Source organism: Mastomys coucha, unplaced genomic scaffold, assembly GCF_008632895.1.
Source record: "Mastomys coucha isolate ucsf_1 unplaced genomic scaffold, UCSF_Mcou_1 pScaffold18, whole genome shotgun sequence".
NCBI classification, from domain to species: domain Eukaryota; kingdom Metazoa; phylum Chordata; class Mammalia; order Rodentia; family Muridae; genus Mastomys; species Mastomys coucha.
This window is the reverse complement of record NW_022196900.1, coordinates 45,836,641-45,854,101: the sequence shown is the minus strand read 5'-3', so window position 1 is coordinate 45,854,101 and position 17,461 is coordinate 45,836,641. Positions and strand designations below refer to the sequence as shown.

Sequence of the window (17,461 nt, the reverse complement as noted above, 5' to 3'; positions counted from 1 at the left end):
CAGAGAAAGTGAACAGTGTGAGCAGAAACGAGGGAAAGGGACTGAAAGGCAAGGGAGCAAGGAGCTGAGCCCAAGAGGAGAGATGTGCAGAGGCAGAAGCGCAAAGCTCAAAGAGGAAGCAGGGCTGCGCTCTGAACCAACCTGGTTAGTGCTCTGTGAGACGCGATTCTGTTTGCCATTTGCTTGGGCTGGTGTCTGTTGCTCTGGAAAGTACAGTAGCTCCCTGTGACGGTGTATTGTTCCATTCAGGAGAGAAACTTAATCCCCGTCAATATAGAACATATGCTATAAAGGGACCAAGCCCTAGTCGGGACTGAATGTGCCCTTTAAATGTATTCGGTGCTAGCGTTCTCTTCCTCTTCTATAAAGTGCCTTTTTATTTTCCCTTTTGAGTTTGGAAAAGAATACTATAGATGGTTTGGAAAGGTCCTCACTAAACCTAACAATGGCTTTAGTTATTTTCTGTATGGGAGTCTCCGTTTAAAAATAAAGGGCTGGTAAAGCCTTTCTTTGTGGACTGACAATTTGAAACATCTAATACTTAGGAGTTTTAAAGGTATAACAAGACTCATTTAGAGCCCCTAGTTTAAAAGAAACCCTTGACAAAGACTCCAGGATGAGGGTGTTGATGTTGAAATTTGTTGTGAAACAACTTCTGGGTTTTGACACCTTGACAATTTTTAATTATCTGATTTAGCCCTTGTTAGGAAAGAAAGGGTGATTTTACCCTCACTTAACCTCAAACATTCTTCAATGGACACCTGACTCAGGCTTTCTCAGAGCTGCTATGACAAAAAAAAAAAAAAAAAAAAAAAAAAAAAAAAAAAGTCATGAGTTGGGTACCACCTCTTTCCTCTTCATGGTGGAAATAGGGCCAGATAGGTTGACCTCCGAGGTGCAATCCAGCTGTAGGAAGTACTAATGAGCTCCAGAGTGACAACATGGCTACAGGAAAAGGCCAGAAGATTGGGAGCCTGTTTCATTCACATCAAGCAAAGCCTGAGTGGGCCAGGCGGATTTTTACTAACATATTAGACAGGTGTTAAGTATTCAATATAGTTGTCTTTCCTCCTTATCAGCCCAGGAACTCATTCCATTTGGAATAAAGAATAAAGCAGTAAGCATAACCCCATTTCCAGAGGAGAAGTGCTTCCTTGCAGATCTGTCAGCCCAGAAATACACAGAGAAGGCAGAGGGCACTTAGAATGCATGTTCCTCCCCTTTGTTATTAAAAAACTACCTCACTGTAATGGGCATGGGCGTGCAAATACAGGCAGGCCTGCCATATACACACCTGCCCGAGGCTTTGCAAAGAGGTGAAGAAAAGCAGGTTGCTCAGCTCTGGTTACTCCTTCCATGTGGTATACTAGTTAGTGAGGAGCTTTTAAAGATCCCACTTCCAGTCTGTCACGAAAGTCTAGGGCATATGAGGACTCACCTTGGCCCTTAATACTTTATGCTGAACTTGGAAAGTTGATAGTACACATCTCTAACCCAGAAGGTCCTAATTTCGAAATATAATTTTCCCTTTTAGAATGAGTAGTTTTACAAGTCTCTGAAAAAGTACTGAATGCACAAAAGCTAAACAATGCAGCTATGTTAGATAGGTGGCTGAAATCCTCACCTCAACCAAGAAAGGGTGATAAACTGAAATAAGCTTGATCCTAGGCAATGTGCGCTCTCTCTCTCTCTCTCTCTCTCTCTCTCTCTCTCTCTCTCTCTCTCCTCTCTCTCTCTCTCCTCTCTCTCTCTCTCTCTCTCTCTCTCTCTCACACACACACACACACACACACACACACAGAGGAACAGTCGGCCGCATGGTTTTCTCAACCTCTTGAGTTACTAGCTGAAGAGTTCTAGCCATTTCTGCAAAATGGAACATCTCACTCAGCACTACTTCCTTTGTCTTCCCATGAAAACTCACTCATTAGACAGTGTCAAACTAGAAAGAAGAACAGTGTGAGAGAAGGAATCCTGTAAATTATTGAAATCAAGGAATACTGTGACATTGTGAGCAGCAAGATGCTATTTGTAGGGAAAGAACATTGGCAGGATCAGAAAATACCACTCCTGCTCACTTCTGGAGTCTTCTTTCTGGAAATATTCTTCTGACTTTTTGGCATCATGTCATCACACAGCAAGATGGTCCCTACAATGAAACCCTGGAATAATACAGCAGTTTAGTCAAGACCTTGATTGTGAGTCAAACTTGTGGAGGATACCCATCCCAGTGTCTTAAGTGTGGTTATTTTGATGACAACATTTTCTTTTCTATGAGAAGTACCAAGAGAAACAAGAAAAAACAGTTGCTTGCTCTGTGGTTCAAGTAGTATAAGGGAGATGACATGCCAACATAACTTAAAAAAATCAACTTGAGTTTGAGTCACTGGGGAAACGTTTTAAGATGAGCTAACAGAATTTCTAAAGTTGCTGTGACTTTGGATACTTTGGGGGTACTTTGTGGAGCTGTTAAGTGTTCCTACTGTCCAATATGTGTGACATTGAGGCTCAAAGAGACCACCTGACAAAGGGCCCACAAGCTGGAGCCAGCCCCAGAAGCAGGGTCTTCTGACTTCAAATCCATTCATCTCATTCCATTATAAACACATTTGTATCTACTTATTTACACATGCACAGGTTCAGAGGCTGGCACTGGGTGGAGGGGCTGGGCTAGACAGGAATGCTTGTGGGAGAGGAGAAATGGAGATGACCAGGGCTTCTTGTGCATATAGCTTACCTGGCACTGGAAAGTATCTTGTTTTAGTCTATAGCTTCTGTCTCCCAACTTTGTCACTTCTAAGAGCTTTTAAGGGCCAAGGGAAAAATAACATAAACCCTAGGTAATGTAGATCATAGTTACGGCAGCTGGGGAAAGACCACTTATGGCACTGAGCAGGGCGTTGGCCGCGTTCCTTTTTTCCTCTCCAGGTATCTAAATTAAAGCCGTCTGCAAGAGTCGGTGCACAGCAGCCCCCAGAAGCTGTGGCAGCCGTCAGCTTGGTTCCCGGTTCCATGCACAATATATTAGGTGAAATGAAAGCAGCGGCGAGAGCCAGTGTCAGGGCTGTCTGAAGCATCATTCCAAACGGTATGGATTTAACAATACTTAATTTAAAAAACACCGGCTTGGACAGCAGCAAGCTGTTAACAGTCAGGGTGCTTTATGGCAGGAAAGAGTGAGCTAAACTTTCGGAATTTCACTCCCTAAGGAAAACGCCTCACAGCTTTTGCTTCAGAGCCACCTGTCTGGTCCTTGAGGTTGGACTTCTTTGCTTAGCCCTGCAGTAGCAGAAATGGTAGGACACAGATATGGTTTTTTTTTTTTTTTTTTTGGAGAGTCTCAAGAAGGGCTTTGTGGAGCTGAGTAAGGCCTACGTTCTCTCCTTTGAGGAGGCAGAGACGGCCATCTCTATACAGTATCAAAGCAAGCCAGCCTTGTTTTTCCCATGGGGCTATACGGAAGGTCTCAGTATTAGTGGGTAATCTGGACAGAGGGCAGAGCAACAGCAGAAGACTTAAACAGAGGCAGACTGCATTCTTGAGGGCAGAACTGGAATCTGGGCACAGATTTCAATTCACCCAGTATCCATTCAACACCAAAGTATATTCCCTGCAAGTTTCAAGTCATCCTTTGGAGAAACTGGTGAGATAAAGCATGACCCTTATCTAAAACCTGCAAAGAACTGCTACTCTCATGCAATAAATAGGCATACTAAAGTTGCATATTTCCCAGGGACCACTGGCAGAATAATAGCTACATTTGATGAGCCTTCGGTGAGGTCTGAGGCACAACCATAAGTACTTTGTGTATATTCCTTATTGCAATTCTTTTGTCAATCCTAAAGACAGACATATTGATTAGCTTTATAGCTTGATACAAAGATGTCAAGGAAGCATTACCAACCTAAAGATACATGAGCTTCTTCTCTTTGCTTTTCTGCTCTGATGTGTTCTCTGTATTGAACATTTTAATGAATTTCTGTCGGAAAATGATCATAATTTAGACTCTTACCACAGTACATAATTCCTCACTTACAAACCACAAAACAAAACTTAGAAGCAAATACTTGATGGAACTGAAAAGACAGATTCGTTTCTGATCTGTGAGCTTGAAGCCAGGGTTCTTCATTATTCTACATAGCAAGAACTAGGGAATGGATCTCAGAGGTTTACTACTGAATGATAATGAATGAATGCTCAGTACATACTTACCGTGTGCACAATTTAAGGATTCTGGAAGGAGTGAAACGGGCTTTATTATTTATTTATTTATTTATTGTGGCTCCTTTTGATACAGAGTGACTTATCAATGTAATTGCTGAGGTTTGAATTATGGTTGCAATGTCCGTGTATTAGACCCAAGTGTAATATATAAATCCAAGGGCCTTGATTCTTAGTTCGATACTATTTCCATGACATCATTCTTCACAGATAAAATAATTATCCCAGAGCCAGACAATAAGGTGAAGGACTGTTAACAGATTTATAGACAATACAGAGTAAGCAGGATGTAAAACAAAAAGCTGAATTCCTCTGTGTGGCATTCAAGGTCCTCCGTGACCTACTTTCAGTCTAAGAGAAAAGAAATTTGCCCTCCAGCCCCGCTGCAGACCTCCGGTTATGCCAGACCTGTTCTGCTCCTGTGTACCCACTCACTCTGTCCTGGCTGCTGACGACTTCTGTGCTAGCACTGTCCTGCTGGTCAAAGTGTAGTTCAGTATCCCCTCCTCCAGGAAGGCTTGCTCCAAGCCAGTGGTTCTCAACCTTCCTAATGCTGCCCTGAGTCTGCCACCCTTTAATACACTTCCTCATGCTGTGGTGACCCACAACCATACAATTATTTTGTTGCTATGTCATAACTTAGTTTTACCCCTGTTACAAATGAATTTGCAATGTAAATATCTGATATGCAGATGCCTGATGTTTGACTCCACAGTGGGTGGAGACCCACAGATTGGAAGCCACTGCTCTAAGGCATGAGTTCTTTGAAGCTCTCCTTTTGTCCCTTCGCTTGCGCGACGCTGATTTTAGATATTTGTAGGCATTCTTTAGCCATCACCAATATGAGACACTGTTCTGATAGAAAATGTTTTCGCTGTTGATCCTTTTTATCATTGTTTTTGTAGGGTAGACAGTTTAGCAGTCTGATCATGGTTATTTCTGACTTCTTTGACTCCTCATGACTTTAAAGGCCATCTTTCCCCCTGTGACGGCATCTTTCTATACTCTAAATTGTAATTTTAGCTTTAAGTGTGTATCTGGCTTCAGTGGCAAACTGTAATTGTTTTCCCCTGAACCCCTGAAAAACTGCTCCCCCATGTGGACAGGTATTTTTGTCAAACTTCTTTCTTGTGAGCAAATTAACATATGTCCACAGAGTATGGGAGAGACAAAGAAAAGCAAGTCAGAAAAAAAAAAAGAATCAGAAGAAAAGCATCAGGAACACTGCAAAAGAAAAGAAAGTCTCTAAAACTAAGAAAAAAATATAGATTGAATGTAAGGTATAATTTGAATTTCAGCCAAGTACCCAAATCATGGAAAATCAGAATACTTTTCCTCAAAACCAGAATAGATCATTGGTCTTCTTTTTTCCTGCTAATTCAGTTGTGTTTCCAAATTAATAAATATATTAATGGTTTCAATACAAAGTTAAAATAATCTCATGTGACAGTTATAAACATTGTGATGAAGAGTTAGTAGGACCTATCAGATAATTAAATGACAAAAGATAGTTCTTAATTTAAATCACCATGAGTTAGTTTATTTTCCTTTCACCTTTTAATTTTTGCTTTTTAATTTTGACAAAAATTAAATTAAATATACTTATGATGTACAGCAGAATAGCCTAAAATAAATATACTGTGTAAAATAGATAATGCAACCAAATTAACATGAGCACCATCTCCTATACTTAGGGTTAGTTTCTGTGCTGACTTTATATATATACATATATATATATATGTATATATATAATTTCCAGAAAGGACTTGGAATCTGTTTCCTTCTTGAATTATGGTGGTCGTCTTAGCAAAGACTTTCATGAAGGAATTTGGAACTTGTAAGTATGATTCAAAAAAAGGAAAGCAAACTAAGGTTACAACTCAGAGAACTGGATAAATGCCAAAGACAACAAAACATTCACCATGGATGCAGGTGTCCTGTGGGGAAAGATAGGGTGTGGTAGAGAAACTCAGGTAAAGGAAGCCAGAGATTTGTCTTTTTTACACGTCTATTTCCGCCCCATTAGAATCCAAATCTGTTTTCCCAGCACAGAAATGAGCAGTGCTGGGAAGCCTGGAGTGTGGGAGGAGCCGTGTTATTCCCATTTAGACTATAAGATGGTAGCTAGCCACAGGAGCTTTGGAAAACAGCTGGTCAGGACACAGGTGCCAACCGTGGGGATTCTTGTCTTTAAGAGAAGCAGCCAACAAGCTTACCCTGTGAGAATGACAAGGTCATTCTCAGACGGTCCTTGATGGGGACATGGCTATGCAAAATAGTTAGCAGAACCTAGTAAATAATGAAATGACTACAAGAAATTTCTTAATTTAAATTAACATTACTAGTTTATTTTCTAAGTCATTTGCTTTTTAAATTTGCCAGACATTACATATAGTTATGATGTACAACAGAATGGTTTTACATAAGTGTACTCTGTAAAGTAGATAAATCAAGCTAACTAGCATGTGCATTATCTCCATGCAAGCTGATTAATGTATGCAAGTCCATTCAATATCAGTGACTGCTTCCAATACCTTTTCTTTATTTTGGTAATAAAGTCTATGTGCAGGGCGACCCAGACTGCATGGGAGACCCATGCATGTGTGCCCATGAGACCAAATGCACACCAAGATGGTGGAAGCAGAGGGAGGGAGTGAAGCTCTAAATGATGTGCCCACAGGGAGAGAGCCATCCCTTGCTTCATGTTTCCTGATTTTCTGGCTGGAATGCTGGTGTGAAGACTGGAGCAGCCTTCTTATACCACAAGGTTACCATGGAAGGAGCCTTCCATTCCCAACTCCCTCAAACAGCAAGATGCACCTGGAATCCCCTCCTGTAGCCTTCAGTGAGAGAAAGATGTGTGTTTGATATCCATAAGCTTAAAACCCAGGAGCAGCAAAATGTATGCAAAAGCAATTAAACAGGCAGACAGAGCTAAGTAAGTCCCTAGCCCCACCATTTCATATCGGCCTTTTGCACAATAATCTCAGATGATCTATGAAGGAACAGTATGGCTAATATTGATCTTAGAAACACATAAACCAAGTGCTCCTGAGATCTTAAAGTATCTAAGATGATTTTGCCCTCCCTGCTCAATAATATAAAAATGCCTCTGACAAATTCTTAGAAGGTAATGGTCAAATGTGGAAAGCCTGTCTTTGCCTGGTTACTGCATTTCCTATTTTAGGTAACAACAACCATGTAAGTCTCTGGGCTTCTCTCTGTCCTTTACTGCTGGGAAGCTCAGAACAGTGGCTGTACTCGGTTGTCTCACTTTCCGCAGCCCCTAGGTTTAAAAACTCTTCTCACCTTGTCTTCTGAGTTGTGTAGTTTGATATCCCATGTAGGTTGTTCAGTTTTTGTATTGCAATTGTGCTCCAAACAACCTTTCAGCTTGTTTGGGAAAAGATGATTTATAACCACTACCACCACCAGCAGCAGCAGTAGCAACAACAATAACACAACCACTGTAATTCCGATGGGGAAGCAGATGTCAATGCCCACTTCGTGAGACCGCCAAATTCCACGGTGATATCTTGGTGCCAAGACGCTGTTCTTGAGGTGACCGGTCTGACTTTTGCTGTCTATCATGACTAACTTTCAAAGCCTTATATTTTTTCCTTACACAAGCCAATTATTCCTTGTGAGCTCATTGCCCCACCATCCAGTTCACCCCCTTAGTGGAACGGAAGTAACACACTCTGATATCCTAGCTCTGTTTTCACTAATCCAGTCTCTGACTTAGGTGGAGTAATTCCTTCCTCCACCTCCTGCAACGATGACATAGGGACAGATGAGGAACACAGAGAGTCTAAGTCCTGATGTTACAGTGTATTGTCTGCATCTGATTCTGCTTGGCCTGGCTACTTACAGCCCTAAAGTCAGTGAAGCTGGAGATGACAAACATGCCGCGTGACTCTAGGAGCCTGGCAAAGACAGTCTGGGCATTAACTGTTGTTATTATTGCCAAAAGATAACATTGTAAAACCCTCAAATAGGATTTTGAAGGCAGTAGATCTTGTCTTCCATCACACATAAGCCCCATCAGTGTCTGCTGAAGTCATACATTTAAAAGCATTAGCTGATTTACTCAAAGAATTAAATGAAGAGTCGTGTTATAGTTCAGTAATTCCATTCCTGGATATGTACTCCAAAGAAAGGAGAACAGTCTAAGAAGTGTTTGTACATATATGTTCAACACAGCATTATGTACAACAGTCAGAGGCAGATGCAACCCAAATGCCTGCTGACAAATGAGCAGTTAAACAACACATTACCTATGATGAAATATTCCTCAGCCTGAAACAGGAAGGGAATTCTGACTCAGGTTACAGCACAGATGAGCCACGAGGCATGTGTGACCCACCTACTTAATATGCCTAGAATAATTAGATTCACAGAGCCAGGGGGAGATGGTGCTTTTCAGGACTTAGAGAAACAGGATCAATGTTTAATGGTTCAGAGTTGAAGATGGTGAGGATGAGAAAGTTGAGGAGGAGGATGGATGGTCCAATACCGTGAGTGCATTCAGTAGTGCTTAATACAGCCTAGATGGCTACACTGGTAAATTTCATGTTATATATGTTTACCACAATGTATTTTTAAAGAACAGGAAAAAAAGTTAAAGGAAAACCCAATTTACCTATATAAAATCCATGCAAGTTATCTCCTGCTTTGAGTTGAGCGACCTGCAACTTGATGTGATGGTAAACACGGCTTGTTTTTTTTTTTTACAGTTGGAGACCCAGCACACTGCTAGCTCATCCTAAAGGCAAGAGGCCAGCTATCAAGACCTGGGGATCTGCTCCCCACACTGTCTTCACAGGTAGAGCTGGGCCTCAGTTCTCTCCAAGGTTGTGTCTGAGGCTGTGCTCCACTCACTCCCCCTGGATATGTGAGTTAGTCTGCATTCTTGCAGAGGACTTATGCTGCTCAAGGTATCAGGTATCTGTCTACTTGCATTTGCATCTATTTATGTGATTGAGGGAATCATTTAAGTGTGGTTTTCCAGTATCTAGCAGAGGGCTTAGCAAACACACATGCATATAGATAGTGTTAGTCACACTTTAGCATGCAGACTTCATATAAATGCGCACAAATATCTTCAGGTATGAACATCCGTAGATGTTTATAAATGTCTTCCACCTGTTCATCAATGAAGCAAAATGCCTGCTCCCTTTTCCCTACTTTGCAAGGACCACTCTTGTGACTCCCTGCCATGTTCTACTTCAATAGTTTTATACCTGAGTTCTCTAATCCACAGATAAAGGTAAGACACTACTTTGCAAATGCATGTGATTCTATTCTCTTTTACATTTTTATTCTGGGTTACAAGTTTTCTAAGACAAGAGTTGGGCAGATTAAATTAAGAGGTAAAATCAATTAATCTAAATTTACCTTACATGTAGACAAGAATAATGTATATGTCTGCTAGTAATGTCATAAGGCAGTGGTAATATGTGAGGTAAACTATGTGCTGATTGGCTCAATTTAGCCACTCACAAGGTCATACATATTTTAAAGATATGCTGTATATGATTGAGATGTGCATATTTTATTAGTTAATGAAAATAGAAACATATGTCTAAAAATATTCAAATTCTACCATAAATCAATAATCAATAAATCAAAAACAACTACCATGGCCAAGTCATTGAGTTTTCTCACCAAAAAGAAAAATATAATCATGGAATATTATCAGCAATTCCACAATTTTTAAAAAAATACTTAAAAATATAATAAATAATAAAAATTGATACTGAAGAATACATACTTTACTAATACATTTCTTAGCAATGGAATGGGATTTTGTTTACAGGAGAATTCTCTGCTCTGTGGATATCAAGAGTGTTGTCATGCAAAATCTTCAAGGGTCTGTTCAAGGAAGAAATTACTTTTGCAACATATGAAAGCTATGAGAAGAAGCCTGGGTCGGGGGGTCGGCGGGAGAGCCGCAGCACCCCAAGGTAAAGCCTGTATGTACACCCAGTAAAATTTGGAAATTGAATTCACTCTGCCTCAGATTTCATTTTCTCCCTATTAAATCAGAGTACAACACAGGCATCACACAACCTGCCATAAATAATTCTTCACAACTGTCTGCTTCACTTTGGAGTGTCCTGGCCTCTCTCCAACCGTAAACCTGCATTTACTTTTACCACTCACAGGCCAGCCGGGTGGATTCAGGCTGAGGAAGCTAAACCTGAAAGAGGGCGGGCTCTTCAGACAGTTCCTCTGGCAGCATCACTGCAGCAAACAAACAGGGTTTTTGTCAGGGAGCTGGGCAAGTCCTTGAAGAATCCTTGACAAGATTTATAAATAAGATACAGTGTTTATTTATTATTTGAAGAAAACTTTCCATTGTGTTCGCTTTCGTAATATAATATGATCTATATTTTTGCCAAGAGTAGGGTGTGGTTGCTCAGCGGCTTAGCTGATCATGAAATGTCATGCTTCAAACTTGAGTCAGAGCATCAAAACAATGCAGCTCTGGACTGCGAATGCCAACACTTCCTCTACTTCTGCTGGAACCCACCACGTCCCAGAGGGGGATACTCTTAACCTTCCCCTAGCGTGCTCACCCTTGTCCAAGGCAATCTGCTGGGGAATCTGGAGTCTATACTCACTTCACCTGCTCTCTTCTTCATTCTGAGAGCATCATCCTTTGCCACTAGAAGCTTTATCCCTTGCAGACTTCCTTTATCCCTGTCTTCCCTCCCTGTCTTTTTCAGTTGTTAGTTAAGTCTGAATGAGAGGAACCTAGCTTTGTGATTGCTGTCCCAAACTCTTAGCAATAGGGGCTAGTGAGCTCTCATTTTAAAATAACGTTCCAAGTGAACATTGGAGGCCTTTCCCTTTAAGAGAATCAGGGATAGATTTTTTTTTTAAATAAAACGACATACTTTAATATTTTCCTATAGAATCTGAGTAAGCCTGATGGGTTTAGTTAACTACCTTGATTAGCAATGTGTGATGATTTGTAGATGTTTGCATGTAAATTCTCTAATTGTAGGAACTTAGCTTCTCCTGGTCACCACTGCTACCCAAACACACCAAACAGCACTGTTCTAAGGTACACACTTAATGCTTATGATTAAAATAACTACTAAGATGAGGTCTCCGGGGAAGCAGTGTGTTTGTAATATAAATAGCATCATCCTCAGCATCGAACTAGGGATCAGGGTGGCACGCCTGGTATGCCCAATAAAACACCAGTAAGGAACAATGAAATACAAAGGACACTTTGTTTGTGATGTATTATTTCCTGGATACTATCATTTTAACATAGAAAAAAATGTATATCTTATTCCAATATGATGTGGCTGACAGCAGATATTAAGTTCTCAAGTTGATACTTGATGAAAGTTTAAATAATGGATGGTTTGAACATGTAGAACTATTGTCTCAAACAGATGTGTGAATTATAATAACAGGGTGATCTCTGTAATTCAGTAATTATGACAACTTTTAGAAAAACATACAACTTTTATTTTTAAAGGTTTCTTTTGTTTAAAACATATCTTCTCAAAGCGGCAATATTGTTTATTGAAATACTGTTGATACAGAAACAAGACTTTGTACTCCAAACATGCAGGAAAATATTTTTGTCATAAAAATCAAAGAACTGATCCAGTCCTTTCAAGATCCAAGATTTTATTGCTCTGGCCTTAAAAACTCACCCATGAGGAAAGCATACTTTTGCAAGTCACTCAGATTTCCCATTACCATTGGACAGAATGCCTCTTCAGTCAGCATCTCCTGGACCAACCCTACTAAGCATATATTAAACCTCAATTAAGCTGTTTTCTCTAAGGAATGTTCTGGAAATCTTATGAACTAAGTCAAGAAGAAGCTAGCATGTGCCATAATTGAATCTACAAGCTTTACACTCAAGTACTCACATCTTATATTCATACCTCTATAGGGAAAGTAAGTTGCCATTTAAACATGAGTTAATCCAGCAATAAATCAGAGAATAGGCATTTTATTACAAGCATCAAAAACAAGAGAAAAATAGCTAATGAAATACAGGTATATCCCACATAATAAGGATGCAATTGTCGGGTAAAACATTGTGTGTGTGTGTGTGTGTGTGTGTGTGTGTGTGTGTGTGTGTGTGCGTGCGTGCACGTGCATGTGTTTATATTTTATTGTTGGAATATATGCACTAAATCACCCCTAGGTTGTATTATTTATTCCTATGATCACACACACAAATCTTTTCAAACTATTGATTTCAATAAAAAGAGTTTTTCAAAGTGCTTTAAAAGCCCATCTTCTTTAAAACCCTGAGATCTGATGGTCAACCTGGACAAGAGCAGAGACTGGGTAGAATGTGAGTGGGCAGGTTTATTCTTCAAAGGCCCGAGAGGCAGCACTGCATGCACCTTGTAATTTAGAACCCCAGAAGCCAAGGTCACTGACCCCAGCCTCAAGCATGGACTAGATCTCATTGTTGAGACACAGGCACATCCTCTCTTCTGTCCCTGGAGGAGAGTGGATGTCAACTGTGCCTACTGGTGATCGTGTATGAGCTAAGACAGAATGTAAGCAAACTGAAGAATTCTCGAGGTAAAAAGAACTTTTTTAAAATTGAAACACAATGTGTATAAAGAAAATTACAAGTCGGAATTCTTTTTGTATCCTGAGGGGAAAGGGAAAGCCCAGTAGCTTTTTCCCAGTCCTCTTTGTTCTCTAGCTTCCTGTGCTTTTGTCTAAAGAACTTCTCAGACTCTATTCTGGCTTCTTGCGGACAGAGAGATGCACCAGCGGTGAAACTATTCCCTGTAGAAGTTCTTCTCTTCTTTGTGTATAATTGATCATTTTTGCTATATGCTTAAGATACGTATAATTTTTTTCTGTAATTTCATTTTATGCTAACTGACATATCAATATTCCCTCTTATTTACCAACATTGTTTCCCATGTTTGTAGCTCAACTCCATGTTAGAGCAGTCATTTACAAGTCCACAGCCTTCTAATGTATGATAAATGACAATAGACATAAAGTCCATAGATATTAAAGGGCTTCCCTAAGGACACATAATTTCAAGATTTTGAAGTGTGAGGTGATAAAATTGTAACCAGAGGAGGAGGAGGAGGAGGAGGAAGAGGGAGAGAAGGAAGAGTTTCTTTCAAAATGAGAAGAGTACGCATATTTCCAAGGATTGTTTTAGATTTTACAGGAGTGAGACAGCCAGATACCATGTCCAGTTTTGTGGTGGTAGCACTGTACTCTGGAAAAGATAAGGAACAAAAACGTTAAAGGGAGCAGGTAATTTCAGACAGTAGTAAATGCCATGATGTAGAGACAGCTGACACAGGCTCAAGGTGGTGTAAGGGTGCAGAAGACACTGTGGTGTACTTTGAGGCCAATAAGCATTTGTGGAGAAAGATCTCAATGAGAAAATAAAAGCAGTCTCAGTTTCCAGAGGGATAAAGGGATGTATATTTGAAAACTAGAATTGAATGAACCTTTATTTTTAAATATTTCTAATTTGAAAAGAAAAGGAAATACACTTACTGAACAAAGAAAAACGAAGCCTAGGCAGTCGAAGATGAACATATATGAAATGAATATGTTAGGTATTATGTCTGATGACTCTTGCTCAGCCTGCAAATGGTGTACTTGCGATTTTCCCTGGAGTACTGCTGTTCACAGCCTTGGTGCTCTGGTTAAGAGATTTTCTGTAGGGAAATTGGAAGTCTAGTAGCCTAAGCAATCAGAGCCCACTGATGAAGTGTAGAGCAGTGAGTTGTGCTGTCTACCACAGCACAGAAGGAGAGTATGTAAGTGAGGGCTGAGCCCAGGCTGTCGGGCTAACAAGGCTTAGTAAGCACCGACAGCACTTGTGAAGACCTTTCCTGGAGTCTGAGGAATAATTACAGCATCTCTAACCTCAGAGGAGTACGGAAAAATTGAAGGCTGTTCAGAGGAAGTCAAACAAGATGATTAAGAATTGAATAATGGGGCCTCTGAGAAAAGGTATAGCCAAACTGGAGTTCCTTAGCCTGGATTATTTATCTTGGTGAGGACACATCCAAGGTGGGGCTTAATGTGGTCTTCAAGAATATGAAAGGTAATGGTGACTAACTGTTCTTTATGACCTCAATGAAGAGAACAAGTTGAAATAGGAGGCCTTTCAGTTAGAGATAAGGATTTTGGATTACGAGGTATCCAAGACACAATGAATTTACACAAGCACACATTTTGAGTTTCCTTCTTTAACTTTTAATCAGGGGGATATTAACCTTAGATCTTTGAGCCATTTCACACTGCTGGAGTTGGAAATTCTCAGTAAGTCAGCTGAAATTTTGTAGATATGTCTACATACATTACATATACATTTGTTTTCCAGGAAGAGAATTGGCAACTATTTTTATATGAGGTCTCTGCTACATGTGCCTTAAAAAAAGTCACTGCTTAAAGTTTTTGTTGAGAGTCTCATTGGTTTAGATCAATGGAGGCACACTTTCTTCTAGAGGAGGAGAATGGACAAGACACCATTTCAAGTTACTCTAGATTCTTATAAAATGTTTTAGAAACTTTGAGACTTGTGAGAATGAGATAGCAAAGAAGAGAGAAGAGAGGGAAGAAGGCAGAGGGAGGGAGAGAGGAAGGGAGGTAGAGAAAAAGAGGAAGAGAAAGAGGGACGTGGAGAGGTGGAGAGAGGGAGAGAAGGAGGAGAGAGGGAGATGGGGAGTAGGAGAGAGTGAGAGGGGGAGAGAGGGAGATGGGGAGGGTGATATAAGGACTTTAATACTAGTTTTTAAAATACACATAAGTGAAATGCATTTATGAATATATTTAAGAATATGTGTCATAAAATGAGGGTGTAAGTGGTACTCCTTTGGAATGGTACCAGCTTAAAAACATTTGTAGCATATGAGCACATGGGAAAAAGGTATTCTGTGGAATATTTAAAACATATGGGTTTTGTTTGTATTTCTTCCAAATGTTTGAGAAAAGCGAACAACTTGTACCTGTATACAATCGTGACTATGAATGCACTATTCTGTTTGAACAAAAAATGTATTTATAAGTGAGCCGTAAAGCACTGAGAGAAATCATAATGTTAATAAGTAGGAGGCTATCGGGTTCCATATTAAGCCTCTCATACCTGAAGCTCACTTCGCAATGAATAGCAAATTTAGCTTGATGGATTAAGCAGTTTTCAATAAATATAAATTTAGGAGATCCATAGGAAGTGATGTAATAAAATTCATGATTAATTAGGTATGTAGATAATATTCACACCCACTCAACCCCATGAATTGGGTGGAGGAGGGAAAGTGCTGTATTAACGAAACAGGTGTACACAAAATTCCACTTTGTTTCCCCTCAATATTTGAAGCCGTAACAGAACACAGTTTATACATCCTAAGATGCCCCTCAATATCGCAGAGGGTAATGGTGGTTGGTTTGGCACATGCTCACAATCATTTTTATTTGCTGATCATTAATCTCATCTCTTATAATTATTTTATAAGGTACAATGAAACTTCAAATTATCATTACTCCTGGTTTCATTGTCAAAAAGAAAGAGAGTAGTACAAACTGCTAAGGAAATTGAGAACCAGAGAAAGAAAGGTAAGGCAAGACCCAAACTCTGCTCTCAAGAATTCTGCACTGAGAGTATCCAATGCAAGCCCCTGTTGTCAGGATAGTAGCTGAAAGAGGTAATCGTGCACTCCTGGGACATGCTTGAGACATTTGCATTAAGGCTTTGGTCTCCATCCTTTTTAGCTTTCAATAATAATCAAAATGAACCAATAAGCTTAGATAGCACTAGTTACTAACACGTGAAACTGAGCTTAGATAGCACTAGTAAATAACGTGTGAAACTGAGCATGTTAAGTTTCATTTCTGGAGCAGCCAGATAAATGTCTTCACACATGAGCCTTTTAAGTCACACAATATTAAGAAAATATTTAAAAAGTGGCAATAGTTTCTCTGAAAAAATACCAAGCAGTTGTTTGAATGAAACCTGATTTGTATCTCCTTACATGATCAGAAATAAGGGTGCAGATTAATGACCTGATGAAGACACATAAGGCTTTCTATACCATGGTACAGATACAAAGTGGTAGTGTTGTGGATGTTAAATGAACCCTAAACTGGTGATGAGCTAAGTGATGCTGACAGTGATAACGATGATGGTAATGACAGAAGACCACTGAGTATGATTGTCCATGAAAATCAGCACTGCAGTGAGTTCTCACATGGAGATATTCATGAGGGAGCATTCTGCTTTTCATACATTTGTGAAAACATGATGATTTTCAGGAAAGAAACTCCCATATGGACTTTCTCCTAAATGTAAACTTCAGGAGAATTTGGATACATTTGTATGTTCTGATGACCTCCAAATCTCAGTTCTCTCTCTTTCTGTGTGTGTGTCTATGTGTGTTCATGTGTATGTGGATATACATTCACATGTGCATACATGTGTTTGTATGTTTGTGTATGTGTTTGTGAATGGGTATGTAAAGCCCATAAGTCAACTCAGTGTCTTTCTCATTCTCTATTTTCTGATACAGCCTCACTCATTGAGGCTGGAATTAGCCACAGCAGCTCTACTAACTGACCAGCAGGTTCTGGGAATCCTCCTGTCTCTGCCTTTGAAAGATTGAAATACAGGCTTTCGTTGCTTGACCTCACTTTTATAGGGACTTTGAGGGACCAAACTCAGGTCCTCCTGGTTGAGCAGCAACCACTTAACCATCCACCCCAGAACCACTTCTAAATCACATTTCTTTTCCAAAAGTACCTGCACTTTGCCTAATTGAAAAATCAAGGGTGCAAAAAAGTCTGGATATCAAATAAAAGAACAATTCCAAATACCAATTTCAAAGAAGGCTCCTTGAATTAAAACTCCATGAACTCACATGATGGTGCTTGTCTTAAAAGTCAATGAAATAATTCCTCATGGAATTCTGCTATACTCTAGTTTTATATAATTTTATGTATAGCAAAAAAAAAAAAAAAAAAAAAAAAAAAAAAAAAAAACCAAAACAAAACAAAGAACAAAACAAAAAGAAAATGGCTTCGGAAATATAATACATTTACTTTAAAAGATTTGGTTTTTATTATTTTTAAGTTATGTTTTAAGGTATTGTATCTGCCTGCTGTTATATGCAGATCCCGCTAAAGCTGGAATTAGAGACAGTTGTGAACCAACTTATAGAGATGTTGAGAACCAATGAAAGTGCTAAGAACTCAACTTGGGTCCTCTAGAAGA

The 17,461-nt window shown here is 39.6% G+C and overlaps 1 protein-coding gene across 3 annotated transcripts in view; it reads right to left on the bottom strand.

Moving 5' to 3' along the window:
- The window catches only part of Adamtsl1 (ADAMTS like 1), an 895,122-nt gene that overhangs the window by 375,594 nt on the left and 502,067 nt on the right, over positions 1 to 17,461 (bottom strand). The gene's annotated exons all lie outside the window — the stretch shown is intronic.